This window comes from Pongo pygmaeus, chromosome 1 (assembly GCF_028885625.2).
Source record: "Pongo pygmaeus isolate AG05252 chromosome 1, NHGRI_mPonPyg2-v2.0_pri, whole genome shotgun sequence".
Lineage (NCBI taxonomy): Eukaryota > Metazoa > Chordata > Mammalia > Primates > Hominidae > Pongo > Pongo pygmaeus.
Genome location: NC_072373.2, coordinates 158,645,774 through 158,669,402, shown reverse-complemented (window position 1 = coordinate 158,669,402; position 23,629 = coordinate 158,645,774). Strand labels below are relative to the sequence as shown.

General features: G+C 36.2%; 1 protein-coding gene across 1 annotated transcript in view; it reads right to left on the bottom strand.

Moving 5' to 3' along the window:
- NEGR1 (neuronal growth regulator 1) overlaps positions 1 to 23,629 on the bottom strand; it is a 911,208-nt gene that overhangs the window by 202,462 nt on the left and 685,117 nt on the right. The window lies entirely within an intron of this gene.

Here is a 23,629-nt window from a genome sequence, read left to right as displayed (position 1 = left end):
TCCCATTTCCACAGATTCAAGATCCATTTTAGGCGTCAGTGTCCCCATGCTCTTCCCTATTGCTCTAGCTGGAAAAAGTCTCCCCTCCTCTGAGTATCTGGATCTCTCATACCATCAACTTTCTATCATTTATTGATAGAAATGTATTGCATTGGCCGAGCGTGGTGGCTCACGCCTGTAATCACAGCAATCTGGGAGGCCGAGGCGGGCGGCCCACGAAGTCAGGAGATCAAGACCATCCTGGCTAACACAGTGAAACCCCATCTCTACTAAAAATACAAAAAATTAGCCGGGCATGGTGGCAGGCACCTGTAGTCCCAGCTACTCGGGAGGCTGAGGCAGGAGAATGGCGTGAACCCAGGGGGCAAAGCTTGCTGTAAGCCAAGATTGCGCCACTGCACTCCAGCCTGGGTGACACAGCAAGACTCCGTCTCAAAACAAAACAAAACAAAACAAAAAAAAGAAATGTATTGCATTGTATCATGTACTGTATTTATGGGTATGCCAGTTTCCTTTTCAGTTCCTTGAAGGCAGGGTTAAATATCTGATTCATCTTTGTATATTCCAAGATCATTACACAGTGCCTAGCACAGTGTGATGCTTAAAAAGCTTTTTTTGTAGCATAACTTTTTTTTTTTATCCTTCACATAGTTATTCAGCTGTCAACATGTGCCAGGCATTTCTCAAGGAACAAAGCAGTAAATTGCCCTGACGTGATGAAGCTTATATTCTAGATGGGGTAACAAATGGGGAGACAGACTATAAGCAGCAAATATCACGAATAAGTAGTTTAAATAAAATGTTAGAAGGTGATAAACAATACAGTAAAACAAAACCAAAACCCTTATAGTTGCAAGGTAAGAGGAATCAGAGAATGGAATGGATTACAATTTTCGATAGGGTAATCTGAGTAGGCCTCATTGAGATGGTAAAACTTGCACAAAGACTAGATGTAAATGAATGAGTTAGCTATGTGGATATTTAGAGACAGAGCCTTGTAGGAAGAGGGAACAGCTTGCAGTAAGACACTGAGGCTTAAGCTAGCCTAGTTTGTTTAATAAATAGCAAGATTGGTGTGGCCGACACAAAGAGAAAGAAGGAGAGTAGGAGGAGATAGGAACAATTTTCAGTGGATTCCAAGTTTACACCAAAGAGAAACAAAGGATGGAAGATTGGGTAGGACCTCTCGGGTCATTTCAAAGAATTGACTTTTATTCTAAGACAAATGGTGAGACCCTGCAGAGTACAGATAAAATCTGATAGTTTTTTGGAAAAGATGACTCCGGCTGCTGTGTTGAGAAAAGACCATAGTGCGGCTAGGATAAAAGTCTAGGGATAAAGTAGGGAATGCAGTAAGAAAGGCAAATGAAGGTAGGTGGCTCACACCAGGGTGGTAGCAGTGCAAGTGGTGGAAAGTTATCGGGCTTGGAGTCTGCTCTGAAATTGGAGCTGATAAGATTTCTAGACAGACTGAAGTGACATAGAGAAAAAAAAGAGGAGTCAAGGGTGATTTAATTTGGCTTGAGTAGCTGGAAGGTTATTGACTGAGATGAAAAGGACTGTAAATAGAAGAATTTTGGAGGGGGCTGGGCACAGTGGCTCACACCTGTAATCCCAGCACTTTGGGAGGCCGAGGCGGGTGGATCACATGAGGTCAGGAGTTCGAGACCAGTCTGGCCAACGTGGTGAAACCCTGTCTCTACTAAAATTACAAAAATTAGCCAGGCATAGTGGCGGGCGCCTGTAAGCCCAGCTACTTGGGAGGCTGAAGAGGGAGAATCGCTTGAACCTAGGAGGCGGAGGTTGCAGTGAATTGAGACTGCCATTGCACTTCAGCCTGGGCAACAAAAGCGAAACTCCATCTCGAAAAAAAAAAAAGAATTTTGGAGGGAAACATTAGGAGTTGTATGCATGCGTCTTTTCATAAATATTTCCTATTCAACCAAGTTTTTAACATACTATAATTCATATTTCAAATAACACTATAGAAAATTATTAATCAACAACTAGAATCTTGAAGATACAAAAACTACTTCATTCAGAAATATGGCCTAAGTGTGCACTATGGATGTATTTTGATTTCTTTGGAAAGCAATTAAAAAGTACAGCATTTAATGTTTTATCAATATTCAGTGAATACCGAATATATAGTTTTCAACATATGAAAACTGTAAAAACTCTTACAAAGGAACATTGCCTTTCATCTAGAAAATACCCTAGGAAATACATCATTTTCTGTTAAGGGCGATACTTCTTTTTGAAATTATTGCACTTTTATTTCTCTGTGGTGTTTTTATTCTTATTATTTATAGTTCTAGAAAACATTGCAAGGAAAATATTTTTGTTAAAGTACTTGCTAATAAATTGGTGAAAAATAACGAACTAATAGTTCCAAAAAATGTTTGCATGAGAACTGTTACAAGATAATATAGATACACACATATACACAAACACACACCCAGTTTTATATATGTATAAATCATATATGTATAACATTTATAATGTACATATATATACACATTTATCTATATATGGGCGTATACATATACATATATTCACAAACACAAGAAATCATTACATAATTTTAAAATTGTTTTGTTAAGCAAAATTTCATGTCACCTACAAAAGCCAATTAAATATATTAAAAAATCTATAAACAAAACTCCACGTACTTGTCAATTATTATGACACTGCTCATGACAGGTACAGGTAAGAATGTATTTTCACTACTGTTCTCATAGGCTTTAATTTCTCCTTCCTGTCACACAAACAAACTGTAATCTTTTATGATATCTAACTATTATTGAAGACAAAACAACCATATGCAACAAGAGATCCATCACAAGCTTCTATTGATAACCTGGTTAGTTTAATTACTCTCTGGTTTGTCAAGGGGGCCATGACTCATTATAAACAAAAGCATGAAATCCGGAACATTGCCTGAAAACCCAGGCGTAATGAACCGAAATCAAAATCTAATTCATCATTAAAAGGCTTTTGTGCAGTTGAGTGTACATACGGCTCAGCACTGGGTGCTTTACCACAAAAGTTAAAGGGACATGATGCTGTTATCTAGGGCTTCGTGGGTTGCTATGATGGACACTGAAAACGGAAAGATATCTAAAATGTCACATGGAAATATGGATAAAGAATGAATAAATACTCATAAGAAAAAGTCCTAAGAGCATTTTGCAAGGTACAGAGTTAAAGGTCCAAGTGTTGTGAGGTAATCAATGTGGAGAGAAGATTCTCATGAGGCTATCCCTTTGTGGCTAAAATTATAAACCTGAACCGAAAGCCTCTATTGATTTTACTTGGAGACATAAAAATTCTTATTACACATTCAATTACTGTGCATCTTTTGGAAATAACTTGTTCAAAAAGAAAAGGATTCATCCATTTATTTATTCTTTATTCCTTTGTTGATTCAACAAATATTTTATCAGGGATCACATTAATGAAAAAAAATAATATTCCTGGCCTCATAGAGCTGATATGAAGTAATACAAACTAAGACAAAAACAGAGCAGGGTGAAAGAAAAAGGAAGAGCAAGATATGTTATTTACTATGTTGCAGTCTCAGAGATCCTTGATGATAAGGTAATATTTGAACAAAGAATTAAATGATGTGAGAAAAGGAATCATTTGGCAATTTGTAGAAAATTATTATAATAAGAAACAGGAAAGGCAAAGTCCTGAGTGGAGAGCAAGCTTGAGGTGGAAACATGTTTAACAGGATTAAGTTTAACACACTGTTTTAGAAATACCAAAAGGCCATCATTGCTTGAGTAGAATAGGTGAGAATAATCTAGAAGAGAAGGTGGGGCAGGGGCCTGGAGCCCAGATTCTGTAGGGTCTAGTAGCCCATGATAAAAGCTTTGAATTTTCTTCTAAGCTGATAAGGTTTTGCAGATTTTGAGCAGAGGAGTGGCATGATTTAGTTAAAATGCTATAAATATTATTTGTCTGTTGTGTGGAACATGGTCTGCAAAGAGGCAGGAGAGGAAACCGGCAGAATAGCTACGAGGCTGTTGTAGTAATCCTTAGGATAATGAGAAAGTCATTGGCCAATGCATAGAAAAGGCAGAAGCTGAGGATAGAATGTAATTAAATAGATCATTGCTCACATTGGACCTGAATCAACTCATTTTAGTTAGCCGGCATTGACTGAGCATTTTCAGTGGATTCCAAGTTTACACCATTCTGAACCCTATTACTCTGTATAAATAAAAGGATTCTGTGGGTACAGACGTGTCTGATAATGCCCAGAGGATTACTTTCTACCGTACTTCTTAGAAATTGTGATGTACATGTATGTCTTATGAATCTTTTATTGCAGAGGTCCCCAGCCCCTGGGCCTGTTAGGAACCGGGCCACACAGCTGGAGGTGAGTGGCAGGTGAGCAAATGGAGCTTCATTTGTATTTACAAATGCTCCCCATTGCTCGCATTACTGCCTGAGCTCCACCTCCCATCAGATCAACAGCAGCATTAGATTTTCGTAGGAGTGCGAACCCTATTGTGAATTGCACATGCAAAAGATCTAAGGTGTACACTCCTTATGATAATCTAATGCCTGATGATCTGAGGTGGAGCTGAGGCAGTGTTGCTAGCACTGGGGAGTGGCTGCAACTACAGACTAATGTTAGCAGAGAATTATACACATAGGCCATAATAAATCCATTGCTTGCAGACTCATATCAAAACCCTATCAGTGACTGGCAAGCAACAATTAAGCTGCATCTGGTGGCAGGCTTTATAGTGGCAAATAAGTTGAGGTACTTCAATTGCACAACTGCATCTGGTGGCAGGCTTTAAGTCGGAATTTGACATTTTAGTCTGCATGTGGCCCACACATTATTTTATTTACCACTTCTGTCCGTACCTCTTTCCTACACTGCGCACTTGTCTCAGTCACAGTTTTGGTAAGCCCACAAGCTAACCCTAGCCAAAATGAGTAAAAACCAAACATCACTGGAGAGCTTCTTTGAAAAGGGGAAAAGACCCAACAACTCTAAGACTGCCAACAAAAGGAAGCTGCATTTAAAAGAAAATAACAAGAGTGCTACTTAAATTACAAGTTCGTTGTAACAGGTGATTCACATTCTCCAAGCCCACTTTGTATAATGTGTGGTGACTGGCTATCCAACAAGGCCATGAAACCTTCAAAACTGCTTTACCACATGGAGACCAAGCACCCTGCATTAAAAGACAAGACTTTGGAGTTTTTCAAAAGGAAAAAAAACATAAACACAAAGAACAGAAGCAATTATTGAAGGCCACCACTTCATCAAATGTGTCTGCATCAAGAGCATGATTCTCCGTGACTAACCACATTGCTAAAGCTAAGAAGCCCTTTTCTATTGGTGAAGAGTTGATCCTGCCTACTGCTAAGGATATTTGTCATGAACTTTTAGGACAGGCTGCTGTTCAAAAGGTGGCACGTGTTCCTCTTTTGACTAGCACCATAACTAGATGAAATAGCAGAGGATATTAAGGCACTATTGTTAGAGGATTAACGAATCACTGTGGTACACAATCCAGGTTGATGAGTCTACTGATGTTGACAAGGCAACGATGCTTGTTTATGTGGGATAACAATATTTTTCAGGAGGATGTTTGTGAGGATATGTTATGTGCACTTTTGTTGCCAGCCAACACCACAGCTGCAGGACTATTCAAGCCTCTGAATGATTACAAATCAGGAAAACTGAATTGGTTATTTTGTGTTGGTATATGCATGGACAGAGTTGCTGCCATGATTTGACAGTTTTCTGGTTTCACCATTCGGGTCAAAGAGGTCACTTCTGAATGTAAGTCTACACACTGTGTCATCCATAGAGAAATGCTGGCTAGCTGGAAAATGTTACCTGAACTAAAATCATTTTGCAGAATGTGATTAAAATTACCAACCACATTAAAATACATGCCCTCAACTCAGATCTGTTGCCACAGCACTGTGAGGAGATGGACACAGAGAACACATGCTTTCTCTTATACACAGAAGCGAGATGGCTTTCTAAAGGTGGATAACTGAGCAGTTTCTGAGTTATGAGAGCCACTGCAGAGACTACTTTTAGAAACACAGTCACCAATGGCAGCACATTTCAGTGACATAGAATGGGTCGCAAATCTTGCTTACTTATATGACATATTCAACCTGCTCAATGGACTCAGCCTTTCACTTCAGGGGAGAATGACAACTGTGTTCAGATCGGCAGACAAAGTGGCTGCATTCAAAGCCAAACTGGAATTATGGGGGCAACAAGTGAACACTGGGATTTTTGACATGTTTCAAACATTAGCGGAGATTTTGAAAGAGGCTGAGCCAGGACCTTCTTTCTCCCTGCTGGTGCATGATCTCCTCGCTCAGCTTTCGAAAGAGTTTGAGCATTACTTCCTAATCACAAAAGACACCCGAACTGGGAAGGAATGGATCTGCGACCCATTTGTGAATAAGCCAGGTGTATTGACTTTGTCCCTGCCAGAAGAGACTCAATTACTTGAGACTACAAATGACTGTGACCTTAAAAGTATGTTTGGGACAACCTCAAATCTCCATAAGTTCTGGATTAAGGTCAAGGCAGAATATCCTGGGTTGCCACAAAGGACTGAAAAACCTGCTTCCATTTCAATCATCCTATCTTTGTGAAGCAGGGTTTTCTGCAGTCACAGCCACCAAAATGAGATCATGGAGTAGACTGGAAAAGCAACACACTTCGGGTGTCACTGTCTCCCATCACCCCCAGATGAGACTGTCTAGTTGCAAGAAAACACACTCAGGCTGTCACTGATTCTACATTATGGCGACTTGTATAAGTATTTCATTATATGTTACAATATAATAATAATAGAAATAAAGTGCACAATAAATGTAATGCACTTGAATCATCCTGAAAAAACCTTCTACCCCACCCCACAGTCCATAGAAAAATTGTCTTCCAAAAAACCGGTCCCTGGTGCCAAAAAGGTTAGGGACTGCTGTCTTTTTGGACAGACCCTTTTCCAAACTTATGTGACCACAGCATTCTATAAGGTTTTATTTGAGCATTTTGTGGGTCTGATATTTCTTGGGATATATTCTGCATATGTCAAATTACTGGAATAGTGGATCTCTAAGCTGTATTCATAGGTTACGTGGTCCATGAGTTTTAAGGTGAACTGTCATTACCGGCTCAAGAGGTTTCTAAGGGCTCATGAGCTATAATGTACTCACAGATTTCATGTAAGGAGAAGGCTTCAATTATTTGTGCCATAAGGATATGGTCATTTATTTCCCTGGAACAGATGTACCTGACAAAAATTATGACTAATTAAATCTCCAACTGGAGCTGTACAGTAAAAAATAATAAATATATTTGGCCAAGTTGTACAAAACACTCATTTTCCACTACAGTGTTCCATGTTTTAAGTAATCATAGTGGGCTCCTTCTTAGAAAGATGATCAAATGAAAAAATCTGAGTGATTGCTTCCAGAGCCTATTTCTCTTACTACTACACTCCCTCCATTGCTCTGTGAATTTTGGCCTGGCACCGGCAGTGTAAGCTGTTTTTGCTGGGAGTAGGGATATAAATTTATGCATCTTCATGTGTTTATGTTTCCAGAACTGTTTTTCTTTTTGTATATATAGCCTTTTGTTCTTCTTAGATGTAATCTTTCAATAACATTAAAGCAGCAAGGAAAGTGAGTGCTAGAGTCTCTCAAATTCACCAGTAGAATAGCATCCTTTGGAGTGGACTGTGAGCTGAAGCAATTGCACAGTGGAAATAAAATCAATTTCACAGGAATGTTATTAGACAGATGTGAGTCTAAGGAAAAGATGTTGGGGAAAGCCAGCAGTGAAAGGGTCAACACGAGGTATTTAATACCTGTGTGGTTAGAGGCTCACAAAGGAGGAGTCTTCCTTTCTAATTTGCTCAGTGGGATTATTTCTTTGCATTCTTTAGCTAGTCATTTCAGGATGAAGATAATGAAAGTGTCTTCATCCAAATCTCCAGGCTCTGCAGGTGCAAGAAACAGAACCTCTGCACTTGGCACCCAACAAGCCTAATCAAGATTCATTTTCTTAGTTACATGACAATAGCTACCAAATATCTTCTTCCTCTCATGCCATCCTCAATGGGAGCTTTAGTCATGTACAGAGTATTATTATTATTAAAAATGAGTAAATCCAACAATTATTTTAATATCCTTACTAAGTTGAGGTAGTTGAAATGAAACTTTAGAGTTCCAATGGCAAAAGAATTTGAACACCATCCTATCCCCTTAAAATGATGGATGATTATGAACACGCCATGTTAAATAACTGCAACAATAAAAAAGGGTGCCCAGAGAAGAAGAGTCGTAACGCGTTTCTTGTTAAATATTGCAACAGTATAAATAACACTGCCCATAGAGCATTAGTGAATTTAGAGTCTATAAAGAGAAGAAATCAGTCCTACAGAACCCACATGGTTTGAAAATGCTGTGGAAAATAAGCATGTTGACCTTAGTCTGTATTTAGGATTTACATACTACATTAAGGCAGCCTTAGTCAAATGGACAGTCTTTGGAAAAAATTTAAGATTTCAAATACCTCACAGAGAATACAAAATATAGGATGTGTTCAATATATTATTGTTTCATAGGAGGACAGTTATAGGTAGTTAAAAATTTCTTATTTGAAGACAGGTTGAAACTCAGGGTGGGAAACAATGACAATCTTTCAAAGGTTGTTATAGATCTCATAGAAACATATCATAAGGTCAACCAACTCTGTTCATTAAGCAAATATGTCTTTGCCTAATGAATTAATTTCACCTTAAAGGAAGTTAAGATTTAAAAAAATCAAACTTCCAAAATACAGTTGAATCATAATCTTTATGACTTAGGGACTTTCACATTGAATTAAGCCTCTGGTCAGCATTCACAGGGGATGAAAATAATCTAGTTTGTAATGTACCTCCAGCTTCCCCCAGACCTTAAACATTTACACAGCGGTGAAATAATGCAGTAGAAAAGCACTGCTTTGCAGTACAACAAACGTGGCTCTAACATTTACTGTCTGAAGTACTTAACCCTTCTAAATCCCAGTTTTCTCACCTGTAAAATAGATAGTACTTACTTCATAGGATTGCTGTATGGAGAAAATAAAATAATTAAAGGAAAATGCTTCATACTGCTTTGCACTGAGTTAGTTGTCAATAAAAACATTAGCTATTATTAAATTAGGATCGTTACTAGAGAATAGAGTCTTTTTGGACATGGAATCATGATAAGACATGGGCAAAAAAGAAAAATTAATTTTTAAAAATCATTGCCTTGGCACTGCAAGCATGTGATTAATTTAATTAAAACCTGAATGAATATATCACATTTTACTCTCCCAGAATTCCATCCACAGCCTACTTTTTTTAATGTAATCAAGAAAATCTTTTCTGAAAGGCAGATATGGTAAACCTTGTACTCCTCTCTGAACAAGAAATAAGAGGCTTGGGTTCAATGTGAAAAAATGTGAAAAGTGTATGTAACACAAAGGTATCCTTTCCAGGAAAATATGCAACTGTGGTGGTACATTACTTGGGTATATAAAAGATCATGTCAGTTACATTAAACATACAATGAGGTCATTTTCTTTTTCACGAGAAAGACAATAAGTGAAATTTTACTTGTTAACTTGACCTTAATTTTTTTTAATATTTAATATCCAATGTGACAGAGTACTAAGCTGTGATCTTTGATTCCCTTACATTTGAAAAGGTACAGAAAAAAAACAAAATTATTTGGTAAAAAAATTTTCAGAGAGCAGAGATATATGACTACATATGAATTCTGATTTTAGGAGGATGAATGAAGTCTCCAGCACTAACTCCCTAAACCCTCAATAACAATCTGTTCATTGTTTGACACTATTAACCTAAGAGATTATTTTCCTAAGATCAAGTTTAATTTTATTATATTCAACTTTTCCAAGGGGTTGAATTTACTAAGCTATCATTAGTCATTATATTGTGGTATAACTGATCTGATACTGTGTTGATTATGAGTATGCACATGTTAGAAGCCATAGATGATGGATGAATGGATGAGTTACCTGTGACTCATGAAGTGAATAAAAGTGCAGTAGGAAGAGAAAGGCTTACATCATGAGTAGTTTGTTGATGCTAAAGGAGAATTTATTCATATTGTTCTTTTGACAATGGTTAGCACTGGTGAAATTACAGCTTGAAGTAGCTGTCCCCTTGTAGTCAGCAATGCTCACTCCAGTGATGCATCCACTGTAAAATATGTGTGAAATTTATTGGGCCACCAGCTGTATCAACAGGAATTAAATGGTTCACTGTTTTCCTAGCTGTTTGCTGAACTTTCTTTCTTTTACCTTATTCATGATCTGATCTCTTCTCTGTTGTCAGTCATGCTGAAATTATAGCTGTATGTGATTGATTTTGATATATTGGACAAGTTTGCAAGTATTGTAAAAGTTGGGATTCTCTGAAGGTATCTCTATTCTCAGCAAGTACAGCCTTGTAAATAAAATTGCCCTTCAGTACAAATCTTACAAATCCTAAAACATTTGAATGCATTTTTTCTAATATTGAAGCCATTATAAACTTCCTTAAATAAAAATTATTTTTAGTGAATCTTCAAAAAATGAAGATTAGAAAAGTGCAGACTCTTTAGATCCCTGTAAAACATTAGAACTTTTTTTGAAATTTATTAATGAAAATATGTTTGTACTTGTATTAATCATTCAATGTATGTTGTTAGAGCTTCCATGGTGTTTATTGTTATGTTTTAAGTCATGGTACACCATTAAAGACTCACATTGATCTCTCAAAGTGTGAATAAGCCAGGCTTGTATATACGTTCGAGATAGCTGAAGTCAATTGAAAAAGTAATGGCAGTAAATCTACGTGGGGTAATAGATGAGGATAGCATTGGTTGGATCTTCCCTTAGGCCAGTTCCTCACTGGATCATGTTTCCCTCTGCTCTCAGAGCCAGTTTCCTCCAAAGATCTAATAGTAAATCCAAAGGCAGAAGGGAGCCTTGGGGTGGTATGACTTCTGCCTTCTCAGAATAATAACTGGATCTGATTTCAGCTTACTGAATGGTTTATTATTTCTTCTTGTTACTATGGCCTTCAAAAATCTTAAAAAAGAACATTTTAAAAGTTGATTAAAATTCAGTTATTATAATTGTTTAATTCTATAAAATGAATAATTCATTTTGCCAATATATTCTAAAGAATTACTTTCCAAACACACTGTCTTATAAGAAGAAAAAGAAAGCTTTCAGGATCTAGAAAGAAAAAGAAAAAATAAGATTTATATCATAGAAATATAGTTGTAAACTACCCATTTCTCCCTGCCTCAACCCTGCCTTCAGTTACTTGACAGTGTCAGAAGTCTAGCAAGACTACAGAAAATATGTTAAGCGAATGACATTTTCCAAAACTACAGATATAGATTCCTTAGTAAAAAATGAACATCAAACCACTTTCACCCCGCCATTTAGTTTGACATGGCAAGTGCCTACTCAAACCTGCATCTTGGAGGATGTAATGTGATATTTCTATATGGTTCAAAGACTACAGCAACAGAGGTAGTAACTGTGCAACCAGTGTGCTTTATTCATAAACTTGCCATGAACTTACGAACAAGGGGGGAAAAACATCCTAGTGGGAAGTGATAGTAGTTGTAGAATTGAGAGGTAATTTTTTTTGTCATTTGAAAAACATAGTTTTGGACACTTCTATTTATGGAGAAAGAAAGCTAAATAAGAACATGCACAGTAAGTAGTAACTAAGAGCAAAAGAATGAGAAGACAAAGTAGGAGAGACATTTTACCTACAAATAGTGTAGCTTAAAGAAATCAGAAGATGTGGGAGGAGGGGTGGTAGAAAAACTGTAATTTTCAGAAAGAGTAGTATGGGTTTATTTGGGGCCAAAGCTGTTTTAGAAGGGGAAAAAAGTGTCATCCTTCTTAAAATGATTAAATAACATGGTATGAGAAAACTCTGCCTAATAGCAAAAGTAATTTGACAAGTGAAGAGAACATCAAGAAAGGAAAAGTCTCACTGACAAAACAGAAATTCCATGTCAGCAAGAGCAGCACATGAATAAATTATTAAAGAATATGTTTGGGCTCCTTCCTTTTTTGCTCAGGAATACATATATTATTTTGCTCAGAAATGCAGCTGATACTCTCCTTATAATCTCAATCTTATTTAATGCCCTTTCAGTCAAAGTCGCCAGATCCTGTCTATTTACTGCTCTCATCCTGCAAAGCTTATCTGTGCATTTGATGAACAGTTACTATTACCAGTTCATCAGTGTCATTAAGAAACATTTCTAAGTCTTGAGAGATACTATAATCTTGTTGATTCTGCCTTTAAAATGCATCTGAAATCTTATACTTCTCATCACTCCTATAGTTATCATATTGGTGCTAGCTAACATTACTTCTTGCTTGGAATATTTCAGTAGTCTCCTAATTGGTCTTCCTGGTTTTGGCTTTTGCTCCTGTTACAAATCATTCTCAGCACAGTAGCCATAGTGTTTCTGTTAAAAGAAGACAAATCCTACATCCTTGCTGCACACAACTATGCTTCACTTCCCTCACTTTTTCAGAATAAGAGCCAAATTCATTACAATGGTTTATAAGTCTCTAAATGATCAACCCTCTTGCCACTTCTGTGACCACATCTCTGTCCTTTGCCTCCGTTGTCCAGTCTGCTCTAGCAATATTGGATTATTTCAAATTGGTGGAACACAAACCAAGAGCACCCCTACTTCAGAGTCTTTTTACTTGATACTTCCTCAGTCTGGAATAGTCATCCCTCAGATATTGACATGTCGTACTTACATCCTCATTTCCTTCCAGTCTCTGCTCAAAGTCCACCTCATTAAGGAGGTGCTCCCTGACCTCCTATATAAAATAGCAATCCTACCCCCTTACTCTTCAGTTCTTTTCTTCTTAACCATCCTTATTGTTCTCCATACCAATAATCTCCATCTGACATGGTATATATTTACTTCTTTATTGTTAGTTGTCTCCCCTCTCTCATTGGAATGTACAATTCACAAGGGAACAGTCTTTGTGTTGTTCAATGACGTATTCCAAGTCCTAAGACCAGTGCCTGAAGCATAGTAGGCACTCAATAAAAAAAAGTTATCGTTGTTTAAAGAATAAAGTAATCATCAAATTATTTGTGTTACAGAAATGTTGCACATTTTGATGTAGGCCAAAAAAGATGTCATAATTTCATTCACCTTTGCTGAGTAGAACATTTTTGTAGTACTGTCATTTGTATGTTTAAAATTCCCATTATCATGTGCCTCTAAAAGAAATAATGCAAAGTCTGCATTTATATTGCTTTCACATTTTTGATTTTTTTGTGTATAATACCTTATATTTTTCTTTATACTTACATGAATACACACAGACACACACACACACACACACACACACACACACACACACGATTGACCTTTTGTATTCATGAGTTCCACATTTCTAGATTTAACCAAAGAGGGCTTAAAAATATTTGAACTAAAAAATAACAATACAATAATAAAACTACAACTAAAAACAATACAGTGTAACAGCTATTTATATAACATTTATATAGTATTAGGTGTTATAGGTAGTTTAGAGATGAGTTAAATTATATGGGAGGATGTGCATAGGTTCTATGCAAATACTATGCCATTTTATATATAAGGGACTAGAGCATATACAGATTTTTATATCCTTGAGGAGTTCTAGAACCAATACTCCATGGATACTGAGGGATGAATGAATATATGTGTTTAGTTGAATATTTATTTTATGTGTTATTTTTCTATATTTTATATATATTTAATTAAATTTAACATATTTGTTAGAACACTTATGATAAGGCAGGTGTCCCCAAGCCCCAGGCCATGGACCGCTGCTGGACATATCGTGTGCCTCTAACATGAATAATGCAATGTCTGCATATATATTGCTTTCACATTTTTGATGTTTCACTGTGTAATAATACCTTATAATTTTTTTTTTATATTTAGATGACTATACACACAGCTGCATAGCAGGAGGTGAGCTGCAGGGTAGCAAGCATTACTGCCTGAGCTCCTCCTCCTATCATATGAGCAGTGGCAACATATTCTCATAGAAGTGTGAACCCTATTGTGAACTGTACATGTGAGGAATGTAAGCTGCATTCTCCGTATGAGAATCTAATGCCTGATGATCTGAGGTGGAACAGTCCCACCATCCCTTCCAACCCCTCAGTCCATAGAAAAATTGTCTTCCACAAAACCACAAAACCACTCTGGTACCAAGAAGGTTGGGGACTGCTGTGATAAGGAACAGATTGTCTGAAACTAAATGGTTAACTTTTTTTTTTTTTATACTTTAAGTTCTAGGGTACATGTGCACAACGTGCAGGTTTGTTACATATGTGTACATGTGCCATGTTGGTGTGCTGCACCCATTAACTCATCATTTAACATTAGGTATATCTCCTAATGCTATCCCTCCCCCCTCCCCCGACCCCACAACAGGCCCCAGTGTGTGATGTTCCCCTTCCTATGTCCGTGTGTTCTCATTGTTCAATTCCCACCTATGAGTGAGAACATGTGGTATTTGGTTTTTTGTCCTTGTGATAGTTTGCTGAGAATGATGTCCCTTCATCCATGTCCCTACAAAGGACATGAACTCATCATTTTTTATGGCTGCGTAGTACTCCATGGTGTATAGGCATGGGCAAGGACTTCATGTCTAAAACACCAAAAGCAATGGCAACAAAAGCCAAAATTGACAAATGGGATCTAATTAAACTCAAGAGCTTCTGCACTGCAAAAGAAACTACCATCAGAGTGAACAGGCAACCTACAGAAAGGGAGAAAATTTTTGCAACCTACTCATCTGACAAAGGGCTAATATCCAGAATCTACAATGAACTCAAACAAATTTACAAGTAAAAAACAACCCCATCAAAAAGTGGGCAAAGGATATGAACAGACACTTCTCAAAAGAAGACATGCAGCCAAAAGATACATGAAAAAATGCTAATCATCACTGGCCATCAGAGAAATGCAAATCAAAACCACAATGAGATAGCATCTCATACCAGTTAGAATGGCGATCATTAAAAAGTCAGGAAACAACAGGTGCTGGAGAGGATATGGAGAAATAGGAACATTTTTACACTGTTGGTGGGACTGTAAACTAGTTCAACCCTTGTGGAAGTCAGTGTGGCGATTTCTCAGGGATCTAGAACTAGAAATACCATTTGACCCAGCCATCCCATTACTGGGTATATACCCAAAGGATTATAAATCATGCTGCTATAAAGACACATGCACACATATGTTTATTGCAGCACTATTCACAATAGCAAAGACTTGGAACCAAGCCAAATGTCCAACAAGGATAGACTGGATTAAAAAAATGTGGCACATATACACTAAATGGTTAACTTTAAATTTTTATCTTATATATTATGCAATATCACATGTAACACTATATAACTAGGCATTAAAATACTGTATATCTGGGCATCAGAGCTCTAGAAAAAATTCAAGTAGCATTTGTCTATGACTGCCACCAATATATTTTGACTCAGAAAGAAATCACAGATCACTGTTAGACTAACGCCATTTTTAGTCAGCTATAGACACAGTGATGCTGTGTGACAAAGAACCACCACATTTTAGTGACATGTAACAATTATTATCTATTTCTCACTCCTGTGTCTCTCACATATCCTTAATGCCCATTAGTCAAAGCAGCCACGTGGTCAAGCCTGTCATCAATGGGGCTAAGAAATACTCTTCATCTACATTTGGAAGGGAAGGGAAGTCAGTATTTTTCAAGGAATTGCCCAGACTGTTACTTGCAGTAGAGTTCTCCAAAGTTATTCATTCTCAAAATCTCCTATGTACCAAAGCCAAAGAGGGTTTTATGGGTCTGCCTTGAAGAGAAAGTTTGTTTTATCTTCTGTTGAGAAAATAAACTGTCTAAAATGAATTGTGGATTCCACAGTAATTCAATGTGAATATTATATGAATGAAGATAACCATAGAAAATAGAGCTGCCTGTGAAAACCAAAATGACAGCAAGTGCTATACAAACCAAGAGTCTGGAAAACCAGCATGTCAGGAAGGTGTTATGAGAGCTCCCAAGAAAGGGTGATGGAAACTCACGATGGGAGGACTTCCCATTTCTTCAGTGACCACACAGGGAATGTATTTGGAAATTGAAAATTACTTTCTAGTTTTATATGCCATCTACTCACTCTACTTTTATTCTGAATTATTGTCTCTTCTTTTAATAATTTATTTACTCAGTGCTTGAGGTCAAGGATAGATTAAAATGGTTCCTGCCTTAGAGAAGCTCAAGGTTTTAGTGGAATTATGAACTGGTCAATACTGTGTCATAATCTTATGTATTTCCCTAAGACTTGGCCCAGTATCAGAAACATAGGTGATACTTTAAAAATGTTTATTGAATAAATGAATGCATTATGTTTATAAAATATTACAGTTTTATGATCTTGTTATAATTTACTCTCTAGACTTTTTAAAAATTATACTTTAAGTTCTGAGATACATGTGCAGAGCATGCAGGTTTGTTACATAGGTATACATGTGCCATGGTGGTTTGCTGCACCCATCAACCCGTCATCTACATTAAGTATTTCTCCTAATGCTATCCCTCCCCTAGCACCCCACCCCCTGACAGGCCCCGTCATGTGATATTCCCCTCCCTTTGTCTATGTGTTCTCATTGTTCAGTTCCCACCTATGAGTGAGAACATGTGGTGTTAGGTTTTCTGTTCCTGTATTAGTTTGCTGAGAATGATATTTTCCAGCTTCATCCCTGTCCCTGCAAAGGACATGAACTCATCCTCTTTTATGGCTGAATAGTATTCTATGGTGTATGTGTGCCACATTTTCTTTATCCAGTCTATCATTTATGAGTATTTGGGTTGGTTCCAAGTCTTTACTATTGTGAACAGTGCTGCAATAAATATATGTGTGCATGTGTCTTTACAGTAGAATGACTTATAATCATTTGGGTATACACCCAGTAATTGGATCACTGGGTCAAATGGTATTTCTAGTTCTAGATGCTTGAGGAGTCACCACACTGTCTTCCACAATGGTTGAACTAATTTACACTCCCACCAACAGTGTAAAAGTGTTCATATTTCTCCACATCCTCTCCAGCTTCTGTTGCTTCTGTTGCTTCCTTCTGTTCCATTGCCATTCTAACTGGCATGAAATGGTATCTCATTGTGGTTTTGATTTGCATTTCTCTAATGACCAGTGATAATGAGCTTTTTTTCATATGTTTGTTGGCTGCGTAAATGTCTTCTTTTTAAGAAGTGTCTGTTCATATCCTTGGTCAACTTTTTGATGGGGTTGTTAAAAAAAAAGAAAATCAATGGTAGCTTGATGGGGATAGCATTGAATCTATACATTACTTTGGGCAATATGGCCATTTTCATGATATTGATTCTTCCTATCCATGAGCATGGAATGTTTTTCCATTTGTTTGTGTCTTCTCTCATTTCCTTGAGCAGTGGTTTGTAGTTCTCCTTGAAGAGGTCCTTCACATCCCTTGTAAGTTGTATTCCTAAGTATTTTATTCTCTTTATAGCAATTGTGAATGGGAGTTCACTCATGATTCAGCTTTCTGTTTGTCTATTATTGGTGTATAGGAATGCTTGTGATTTTTCTCACCACTCCTATTCAACATAGTATTGGGAGTTCTGGCCAGGACAATCAGGCAAGAGAAAGAAATAAAGCGTATTCACATAGGAAGATAGGAAGTCAAACTGTCTCTATTTGCAGATGACATGATTGTATATTTAGCAAACCCAATCATCTCAGCCCAAAATCTCCTTAAGCTGGTAAGCAACTTTGACAAAGTCTCAGGATACAAAATCAACGTGCAAAGATCACCTCTAGACTTTTTTAAAACTCAATAGAGTTAAATCCAATAAGTTAGAATTTAATGTGGATGGTCTTGCAATGCTCATGTCATACATAACTGATAAGTGATAAATACATTTGTATTATATGACCAAATACTTGACATCAATGCCTTTTTCTCATAATTTCCATTTCTCAGAGCATTTTTCAATGAATAAATTGTAATGAAAAGGCTATGGAAATATCACAATTTCTGTGTACATTTCACTTCTAATTTAATATAAAGCTAAAAATTTCCCTGAAAATGTTCTACCTTCTGGACACATAGAGCTATATTTTGCTCAGATAAATGCATATCCTTGTTAAGAAAAGAAGCATTTAGTGGACTAAAAATCTTTGTTATTAGCTGAATCCAAAATGTATTTAGGAGTTAAAATCATTTATTCAGTTTTAATGTAAACTGCAGGATATGATTCAGCTAGAAAGTTACTCTGTGCGTACTGTGCCTATTAGTTTATGTGTTTGTTTATAAAACACACAGGATGAATGATTCCTGAACAATGTTAGAAGCAAGATGTCCTGCTTCTGTTATCATTTTGGTAAAGTGTTAAATGGGGTTCATTGTCTTCATTTGAATTCACCATTTTAAAAAATAGAAATTTGTAGAAGGAGGTATAACTATATTGTAAAATGTATAAAGATTGGACAAGATGATGCTCCCCATTTGTTCTATCATCTGAAAGCTCTCTCCAATGTGTTCTGCTGTGTGCCCCATAAAATAATGGTCCCTTATGGTTTTATGTTCTTCCTCCTGAAGTAATCCAACAAGGTAGCCTAGTAATAGTATCAAATAATTTTTTTATGTGGGTTTTGAGTGTGTGTTTGTGTGAGTGTGTGTCTTGTTGGCTCTGATTCTTCCAAAATAGAAATCAGCCTGCATTTGGTAACTGAAACAAATGTTTCCAGGGCATTTTAAATGCATAATTTATAAAAACCAAAAATGGTGAAATAATGCAAAGATTCTACTGGCGTTCATTTAGCTATAGAAAATATGCTAAAACACTAGGTAGAGCAGGTTTTGTCTTTTAACATTTTAATGAGCTTTGGGACTTTCATGCATATTAGTTATGTTGCCCTAATTACTCATTATAATTCTAATGTGCATTTTATATTTAATTACAATGCTTATGAAGATTTGGTATGGACAGTAAATTATTATAACTAGCATGTGCATAATGATTATGAACTGAATTTATTAACTTTTACACCAGTATTCACTACTGGTAACTTTCAATTTCACCTTGGTGATTAACCACATTGTCTGGTTAAACAAATATTTGTGTGGGAATTAATTATAAAAGTCAAAATGCAGTGTCCACTTTTTTGCTTTTTGCCAATTTTTATCAAATTTATTTTGTTTCCACAGCTAATTTCATTACTATCCAAGCTCATTTCAAAAATATTTAAGTAAATATTATTATTTCCTTCTTAATTACTTAAAATATTATAGGTGTGTTAGCACATTCAATAGAGAGCCTGATATCAGATGATTAGAAACTTTCTGCTTGGGTAAGTAAAGCTAAGTAGCTTTCTGAGATGTCAGCTAATTTACATTCTAAACACAAAAATATGCAGCTTTTTAAAATAATTCTCACATTTTGTAAACATTAAGAATAGTTGTCATCTATCAACAAGAATTCTGTTCCCATCTGGCATAATGCATTTCCAGAAGTCTTAGATGTTATTTCTTTGGCAAGTTGTTTATATTAAAAACACAAATAGCTCCATATTCATTTTCCATCCTTGAAATTTAGTATAAGGCTTTACCAGTGGGTAATCAATACATATTTATTGATAATTAGAATGGTAATATAATGGTCTTATAAAAATTCACATTCGCTTAGTGAAAAACAAGACTAACTAGAATTTAAATGTGAATGAAACCATAACTTTATCAGATGAGTTCTACATTTTTGGACCCCAGATGGTCTTATTCTTGACCCAGGTAACAGCAATCTTCAGTGGACAAAAGAGGATATGAAAGACAAAGATCACACAAGAATTAACAAGAAAATTTTTCTGAAAAATTTCTAAATATGCATGTTCATACAGTATAGCAATTAAGGGGTTTGCATTAAGGAGTAATTCAATTGGAATCTTAACTCACGACCAGTCACTAGCTGGATGCTGGACAAGTCATGTTAAGGTTTTAATACTGTAATTCTTGCCTCTGTAATACAGGAATAATAAAATCTACTTCAAAGACTTGTTGTGGCAAATAAATGAGGTAATTTATATAAAAAATGAGTACAAGGAAGGTATGGCATATAACAAACTCTTGAAAATGAGGTGCTATTGCATCAATACTACTATCACTCTGATTCAAGTTATTGGCAGAAAACTGTAAATATGGAACCTACATCTTCCTAAAATCCTTCCGTATCAGTATAATCTCTTTCTTGATGTGTGTGTATACATATGCAATTATGTATGCATGTACATATTGTACATTTATATGTATATATGTAAATATATGTGAATATTTTAATAAAATTTTATAAAAACAATTAACTTGCCATCAGCCGACAACTTTGGATATCATAATCTCCAAAATAATTCCATTGTTTACTATGTACTCAAATTCCTAGCTCACCTTTAACATTACTCTTATGACAACATCTATAGATGTTTATGATATTTTAATATGATACAAATTGATTTTATTGAACTTCTATGCTATTAGTACTATTTAATAATAAAATGATTGCATAAACTATTATATTATTTTATATATATTATATTATACATTTTTGTAAAAATATACACTGAATATTGATTGATATAGCATATTATAGCACCACTATTAATAATTATGCTATTATCTCCATAAGTACCTTATAGCCTCTAAGGTAAAGTTTATTTCTTAATTGTCATTTTATTCTCTAAATTACAAAATGTTTATTGAGGATTTACTGTACATCAGTTATGCCTTAGCAGCTAGAACTATGCCTTGAATATAATAAATATTTGTCATCTGACTGAACAGATGAATGAATTATAGTTTTCCTACTGTACAATCTGTTAACTTACGGGAAAGCATTTCCAAGATTATTTTTCTTTCATAGGCTGTGTTTACAGGCTAGATAAAAATAACAAAGTGATAGGTAAAACTTCTGTCAATTCATTAAGTGATTTTATGGCACGATTTTCTGAATAATTACTGTTATGAATTAATTAATAAGGTATTTTGTTATTAAGTAGATATAACTGCATATGTCTTTAAAATATCTAATAGGATTTAATTCTGTATAGTTTTTACTTTCAAATTGAGTTCGTGCCAAATTATATTTTGTTTGTGCTAATTTAATACATAACACTCCCAGTTTTTACTCCATTTCTTTGTCATCCATGAATTTCAACTAACATGCCCAATTTCACTTATGAGCTACACACATTCATATCCAGTTCATATGTTTTCTATACCTACACCTCCTTGCCATCAGTAGATGCCACAGAATTTTTTTTGTCATCTCTTCAGTAATTACATATTACAGTCCCTTGGCAGTCACAGATTTAATGTTTACGGTTCTTAATTTAAACTGAGCAATTCCAAAAGCTCACTAATTGTATTGTTGGTAATTTTTCTGTGGCCTAAAGTTGCATCTTTTGTGATTATGTTATGGGAAGAATGGAATGGAGGAGTTTGAGTCTAAAAGTGGGAAGATTGGCTCAATTCAGTTCAGAAGTCAAGGGCTGAACTATGACAGCTTCAAAATGACTGGAAAATCCTGAGGGAAGATATTAACTAAACATAGAAACTGGGGAGAAATGTTTATTCTCATGGAAAGTTAAAGAAAGAGGGAGAGAGGAGGGATTTTCATTTAATGTCTTTGGCTTCTCTCTACCTCCTTGCTTACTGCCACCCAAAGAAAGAAGAAGAACTGGTATTTGCAAGTACATGAGAGGAAATGGGCATTTATAGATTGGCCCCTTCACTTTCTTTTCTCCTGGTTGGCAAGCTGTCAGCAGGATATAACCCTGTTCTCAGTGTCTCCCTGGAGGAAGTTGTACAAAAGCAGGCAGCCCATGTGGAGTTATTATCTTTTTCAGCCAAGGCTGTGGTTTCCAGTTGTGTCTATGACTGGAAGATAGGTTCACTTCTACTGAGTATTACAATCTGGTGCACTGGACCAAAAACCTTGAGACTTATAAACAAGGAGTGGAATTTAAGGAGAAAAAATTCACATTCATAGATAGGTTTTGGGATGGATCCATTGTTTTTTGGACTTGGAGTTACAGGCACACCATGTGGATTATTTTATACTTATGTGGCTATCTTTGAACTGCTCTGACCAAGAATGCAGCTTTTGGTCTTGGGTGTAGGCCACGTGGGATTTTTCACACTAGCTAATGGGTCTTTGTTTTGGGAGAGTGACCATTATTCTACAGGTGAGCAGATAAATAATATAGAAACAGAGTCGTTTTGTACAGGTGCAGCCTGAGCAAGCAGGTGAGCCATCTCTGATCTTAAGTAAAGAGCAGGTGCACCCAGTAGGTGGCCCAGCAAAATGTTATTGGCAGAATAAGCCAGGCCAACCATGGCCAAATTCAGGCAGCACCATGGAAGCTTGGCAGGGACCAGCCAAGCTGGCTTTAATGTGTAGGCTGCTGATGCTTTGAACTATACTGGCACCTGTGGCCTGGTAACATGGATGAGGTAGGACTCTTCCATATTGTTATTATGTTTTTCAGCCAAGGCTGCAGGATGGAAGGCCAGATCCTTTTAATCAAAGAGATCCTGAGTTCCTAAATAGGTAAAAACTGCTAGTTCAGCTGCCACAAATTCTGTTTCTCTTTTATGTCTTGAATTGATTTTAGGACTAAAAGAAGAGAGTATGAAGGGGTAACCTTGGAAACACGAGGCCTGTCCACAGGTTATTAAGAGTCACTCCACATTATTGTGGTCTCAAGGTGGGTCTAGACTTACTAATTACATAGTCTTAGGAAATGGCTCTGGATTGCTGAAATTCAAATTGTGGCTTTATTCATAGAAGGGTCTTAGATATTATTAATAAATAAAATTAGAGTCCTTATTATTAGAATAGTCCATCTCTATGGATGAAGGTTGAGAAGCAATTCAATAATACTACTGGAGACTCAGAGGTTTAAGAGGCAGTTTTAAAGGCCTGGGCAGGAATAAGAAACCAGGTTTGCTCAAAAAGTCAAGAGAGAAAATGCTTGTTCCAGTCTTATAATTGAGGAACAATGATTAATGAAATAGAAGGAATCCAGAGTGATTAAATGGTAGAAGAGAGATCTGCAGAAAAATGGATGAAATCTTAGTGGCTAGTTCAGATAGATATCAAGGGGAACACAGGATAATAGAACCCAAAAGACAAGTATATATTGGAAGAAAATAATATGTGGTTTCCATTGTTCTAATCAGGATTTAAGAAAAGGGAGATACACATTAATTATTACTGGTTCAAAACGAAACAAAGAAGCCTCTCCCAACTTTAACCACTGCCCTCACTTCCACCCCAGAACCGACACACACAAACACAGAAAAATAAAACTAAAACAATCTATCACTTTGGCAGCAGCCTAAATCTAATATAGGAAGAGAGCCAGAAAGGATGGGAGAGAACGGTCAGGACATATTTCAGCAATTGAGGTTGAGGCATAGAAATAGAGTTATAGTAGTAGAGATGCAAGATGAGAAG